The sequence below is a fragment of the Aptenodytes patagonicus genome, chromosome 24 (genome assembly GCF_965638725.1).
Source record: "Aptenodytes patagonicus chromosome 24, bAptPat1.pri.cur, whole genome shotgun sequence".
Taxonomy (NCBI): Eukaryota; Metazoa; Chordata; class Aves; order Sphenisciformes; family Spheniscidae; genus Aptenodytes; species Aptenodytes patagonicus.
In genome coordinates, this window is record NC_134972.1 from 1311634 (window position 1) to 1317633 (window position 6000).

Genomic DNA, 6000 nt, shown 5'->3' on the forward strand with positions numbered 1-6000 from the left:
ATAAGGAAATGTAGCCTCACAACCAATAGCCATTGTCTGGTGTGATTTGTGGTCAGGCAGTCTGCTCTGCCATCCTTAGTATACACTGTGGCTGCATTTAGCCCTGTTGTAAACAGATTTCTTAACCTTTTTCCCTTGGGTTGCAGGGAGCACACCTGCGAGTGAAGACGTGCGAGAAGGGGTTATGGCTGAGGAGAGTATGTTCTTTAGAAGGACTCTTCTGTGTGTCAGGCCCTCATTAGAAGCCACATGCTCTGGTTGTTGAGCAGTGTGGCAGTCTCTTGTGCCCTGAGACCCCACGTACCAGATGCAGCTGTCTAGCAAGCCGTTCAGCTGTGTCTGACTTGAAGGGTCCTGGAACCAGCAGATGATGGTGCTGGGAATACTGAAGAAGCATAGAGACTGCAGGCGTGACAGCCCTGTGTGGAGTCATGGCAGAGATTCTGATTCTTCTAGTGCGGCTTCCCTGTATCGATGTAAATGACCGTGTTAAGTGACGAATCAGAATCTTACCATTCTACTTTAACCAGGGAGAACCTGCGGTAACATGGTCTACTAACAGCAGCATGGAAAGGCGAAAGTCCAGACTCCTAAAAAGTATGCCTTCACCTCAGGTTTCTCACTTTTTCTATAACTAGTGCTTACAGATAGTTTCAGAGTTACTGAGCACACACAACTCACGCTAGTCCAGAGAAGCCCTTGGAAATGTTTCTAGAACAGAGAGACAATTTTCTTCCATCACACAGAGAAGGAAAACTCATTGAACAGTTGTCTGTTACTTACCAAACTTTGTTGGCTTTTCTCTTAACCACAAGCATTTTGAGTTGTCAAAACTGCTGATAACTGTTGCTGAAATTTAGAGAAGAACTTTCTCAGTATTCTTATTTGTAACTACTTTTATTTAAAAAGCCATTTAACCTTGCCCTGAAAAGCTTTGTAAACTAGGCGTAGTTTGGAAGATGTCTCACTTTGAGAACCTAAAGAAACTTGCTCCTGGTTTGCGTATCATTTGTCCTGAGCTCGATATGCTATCCTGAATTTAGCCATGAAGTTTTACGTGTGTAGAACTCTATTCTCTTCTATTGCTTAGTTGTAAGAATCCACCTGACCGGTGGGAATCTCCCTAGCTAGTCCAAAGACATCTTTCAATGTTTGCAGGATCTGTTTTTCCCATGCTTCTCCATTGCTTCTTATGTTTTTTCCATATATTCCCCTACTTCACTTCCTCCCCTTCCTCCCACTTTTTGCTTCATCTCTCCCCTTCCCCTTCAAAATCCAAACCATATCTTTGACCCTCAGAGAAGCAAAACCAGAAAAAAGTTGCAGCAGGTCCAGCCATTTTCATTTTATCTCCACTGTTCAAGTTACTCCGCATGGAAGCGCCAGTGCATGCAGATGACCGAGAAACTCCCATGTGGTTTTCAAGATCAGAACTCTGATCACTAATTACATGCTCATGCTTTAGACAAAGTCATTCTCAGCTTGGCAAATGGGAAGCTAATTACAAGATACCAATGAAAGAGACAGTTATTTGGAATTAAGCCTGCCAATATGTCTCAATATTACTGCCACAGACAACTGCTGCCATCCAGGAGGAAAATCTATTACTTTCTTCAAAGACCCCAGAACTGCAATGCATTCAAGGTCTGCAGTAGAAGATATGGCTTAAAGTAGCTGTGTAGACAGAACCTCTGAGAAATAGGAAAAGGGCAAGTTGTTTAACAGTGTTACTTAATTGGCCTACCCTAGAGACACTTTAAAAATCCTAGACAACTATAAGCCCTGAATCATTCTGCTTATTGACCTTCCTCCCTTTCCCTTTCAGTGCCTTTATCACCTTTGCACTTTCTTCACTACCTGGAACAGAACAAATTTTCCTTTGAGGTTCCCTGTACGCACTGTTTCTGATGTGATCCTGTTTCTTGCTTTCTCTGCCAGTAAACAGAGAGATCTGGGTAATTCTACCCCAGGAAAAAAAAAAGGCATTTATTTTTTAAACCAGTCGTTACTTTGTAAAAGACTCCCAGAGGGATGGAGGAATAGAAAAGTAAACAACTCCTTTACTGATACTTGATTATCAATTCATTTAAACTATATGAATCCTGTTCTTGGACAAACACAAGTATGCAGAAGAATACTAGAACTTCCTGCTTCTAAATCATCGGAGTAAATTGTCCATTTTTATTATTGTTATTTTATTTCTATTCTCTGTTTTTTGATTAAAACCGACATATTGAAAAGAATATATTAAACATGATGTGGAAATGCTCGTAGTTTTGGCTAATAGCTAGCCCTTCCAAAAAACACATCAGTTCTAACACTCGGGTTTAGACTTAAAGCTGATCTTTCCTGGCATGCAAGCAGCTTAAGTAGTAAGCAGGAGAAAAAGATGGAAATGTGGATTTCTACCCCCCCTCCCATAAGGCACTCCCATCAAAATCTCTTTGCTTGTGTTTCACTACTCCTTGTTTAGCTGTTGGTTACCCCAGCTGCACAAACATGAGAGAGGTGCTTCATTCCCTCCTGGAGGTCAAGTCTCAGAGAGTGAACATGCACAACCCCAAGACCTTTTGGCATCGGGGCACCTCAGCCATTTATGATCTATAATTAGACTCCCACCTTCTCATCATTCTATCATCAAACACTGATTTCAGAGTCCTTGGAGGGTGGAGTTGGTGCCTTCTCTGACACAAGCAAAGACTGGGCACACGAACCTGACATTTTCTTGATATAATCACTGCTGCAGTGTTCATTTAAATGTGAATATGCAATAAAGTTAATTTTAGAACTAGAAATGTTACCACTGACCTAGCCCAAAAAGTAATAATGATTTGAGTATGTTGTGCCTTTTGCCCACTCTCACGGAAGTCGATATAGACAGATCTTCATTAGTTTCAGTGACATTTAGATCAGGCTTTAGGTACAGACCCTGCCGACAACTTTAAAATCAGGTGTTGACAGATGAGTAGGATGTTTCGCTGAAGTACAAAGAGGGAAATCTTAGTCAGGATTCATAAATACATATACAGGTGTAGGTATTGCCATTTGTTTCAAGTAAGAACTATAGAGGTTTTAATACTTACATGGCATATCTATGTAACGATGAGAAGCATAGCAAACAGGGACAGATAGATCCAAAAGACGTCCAGCTAGCTATGAATAGAGCCATCCATATAAACTGTGTGGAATTTAGAGCATGGTTACAGGAGGACACAAGATCCAGTTGATATGTCTAACAAGCCATTGCACTGAGATGCAATAATTAGTCACATAACATTTGCCTAGTGTGTTGCATGCGAAGTGAAATATCTGAGCCGCTAGTGCAAGGTTTAATTATTAAAAACAGGTTCAGGTTAACTCCTTTAACTTTGCTTAACAGTAGATCGAGAGCTTGCATGGAGCTAGCAGTATTATTCCTAGCATTAAGCCAGACCACTGGGTAAAGCTACATTTCTGCAGTTTCATTGTTTTTCCTTTACGGTTACTGAAGTAAAAACTAATCTTCTCCCATCTCCATTGTTTAAACCAAAATGAGGCTTAAATATTCATGCTCTATGTCTGTCTACTTCCCCATAGTAGCTTTTGACTCAGTGACCAATTCCAATTAGGTTTTGTAGTAACAGATGCTACAAGAATATTCAACTGCTTACAAACATCAAGAAAATGTGATAGAGCTTGAATTTTTGCCTGCCCTGACAGAGGCTGCACAGTGAGTTTGGGCCTTATTAGACTCCAGAGAATCCACACTGGAAAAGCAGTGTTAAAATGTTTCATCTGTGGGAAGCACCTTAATCAAAGTTTGCATCCTACTAGGCAGCAGAGAATCCAACTATAAGGTGTATGTGTCTTGGAGACCAGACTTTCCAGGCTCTCCTGCTTACAAAGCTGCTTGTTTCTGCTTTTACTGTGTGTAGAACCTCCTGTACTTGCCTCCTATTGGTGACATTAAATCCAAGGCTGAATAGCCCTGAGGCAGAGGACCACAAGGTTAGAATAAGTCAGTTTGTCAGATTCCATGTTTTATCATAATTGCAGAAAGTTATACGAAAGGGGAAGGCAAATGAGAGATACTCTTTGAAAATACAGAGCTGTTCTCTAGGCAAATCTGAGCCACAAAATAGTACACATAAGTAATCAGTGCTAGAAAATTACCCTCTACCCAAAAAGAAAAAAGTTTTCTGGTTTGAGAGAAACTTCATCTTTCCAAAACTTGGTTACAGTCCAAACTGGACAGCAACTAGAAATACGTCCCAGAAACTGGAAGTTCCCTGGACTCTGCAGGGGCTCTGCAAAATCAACAAGCTTATCAGTCATGTTTCCAATAGCAGGCAGGAAATTACCAACAACATCAATTCACCGAGCAACTACAGGGGGTTCCCATGATACCGGACTTCCCACAAAACTGCCAGGATAACTATCTTGCTGCTAAACACCGTAAGCCTTTATGATCCACATCTCTAAACCCAGCTAAGCAAGGCACTGGCTTCCGCGCCAAAGGGTTCAAGACAGACCCTGCAGAAACAAAACCCTGGTTCTTCTGATCAGTCCAGATTCAGGAGAAGGGAGGCTGTGATTGCATGGGTATTTCCAACAGTAGCAAAGTTCAGCGCTCCTGCACAACACAGTTCTGTAGTTACATGGGCACACATGAAGGAAGGGAGCAGGAACAATAAATCAGTTACAGGCAACGTGAAAGTTTATGGAGCTGCAGCCTGCAATGCTTCAAATGGAACATTTGGGGTCTTAGCAAAAGCGTTTGGTTTCTTAGAGTACATTTGAACAATTCTTACCAATATCGTGAACGCAACAGTGAGTTTATTCAAACACATTGATGGCAATTGTATTGTACCATACCTGGAGACAGAGCCAATTGTAACATTTTATTTAAAGAAAGAATGTAATCTCCATGAAACGATCTAAGATAAGAAGGCAAGGTACAATGTTTTAATTTGATTTTTCCTAGTAAATGTTTCCCACAAAAGACTCAATTTAAGTTCTTTTTTTGCTTGATTCTGTCCAAGATCTTGTACTCGCTCTGTCACATTGCAAACAAGTGCCCTAATTAAACTTCTTGTTGGCCACCATCAGCAAAGGCTGAGTCTCTTTCTTTATACTTTGCTAAATGACAACAAAAGGGTTTTGAAAGGCCTTAGTTTTTCACTACACTGTAAAAAAAAGTGCATTTCAAAGCTTGGAAAAACTTTCCTTTCCCCACAGCATAAAACGTAACACTCAAAATCTTCTCTGCGTATGATCACCCAAACCTATGGGGACAGACAGAATACTTTGGGATCCTCAGTAGAACAATGACACAACAAAATTGTTGTTGCAGTCAAAACTTTGTTTTACCTGGACCCTCTACAGATCGGGTTATTTTGAAAAGCTAGCATCCAAGACCGTCTACGTATCAGGTTGCTTTAACACATTCACTAGAACTTCAGTTTAAAGTACGCATATAAAACTCACTCTCTCCTCAGAGAGCGGCCAACAGCAAGGGCCCCCAGACCCCCCCCCACCCCAAACACCGCCTCGCCTGGCGCTCGCAGCTTTTATAGGCAGTGCGCACGTGATGGTACGCGTCCCTGTTCCGCCACGTCGCTCATTCTGATTGGCCCCGGCGCCCGGGACCCCTTTACAGGAGGAGCGGGAAGGGGACCGGCTCCCCTGTGGTTAATGGCTGCCTGCCCCACAAGATGGCGCACCGGCGGTCAGTGGCGGGGGGACCGCCGCAGGCCATGGATGAGGCTGAAGCACAAATACCGCTCATGGCTCGGCAAAGGCCATTTAGCAGATCGGCGTCAGTGCTAGAAAGTGAAGTCTTGCGAGTTCCCCGTCTGGTGTCCTGCTTACAGAGCTGGAGATGGAATTTTGCAGGTGTTGGAGTGGGTGAATAGCCAGGAGCTCAGACCGAGGCCAGCTACAAGGTGCTGTGTGTTTTGTGAAATCCTTCTTTGATCTGACCTCAGCTGAAGGTTTTGAGCACTTGAAAATCTATCTGTG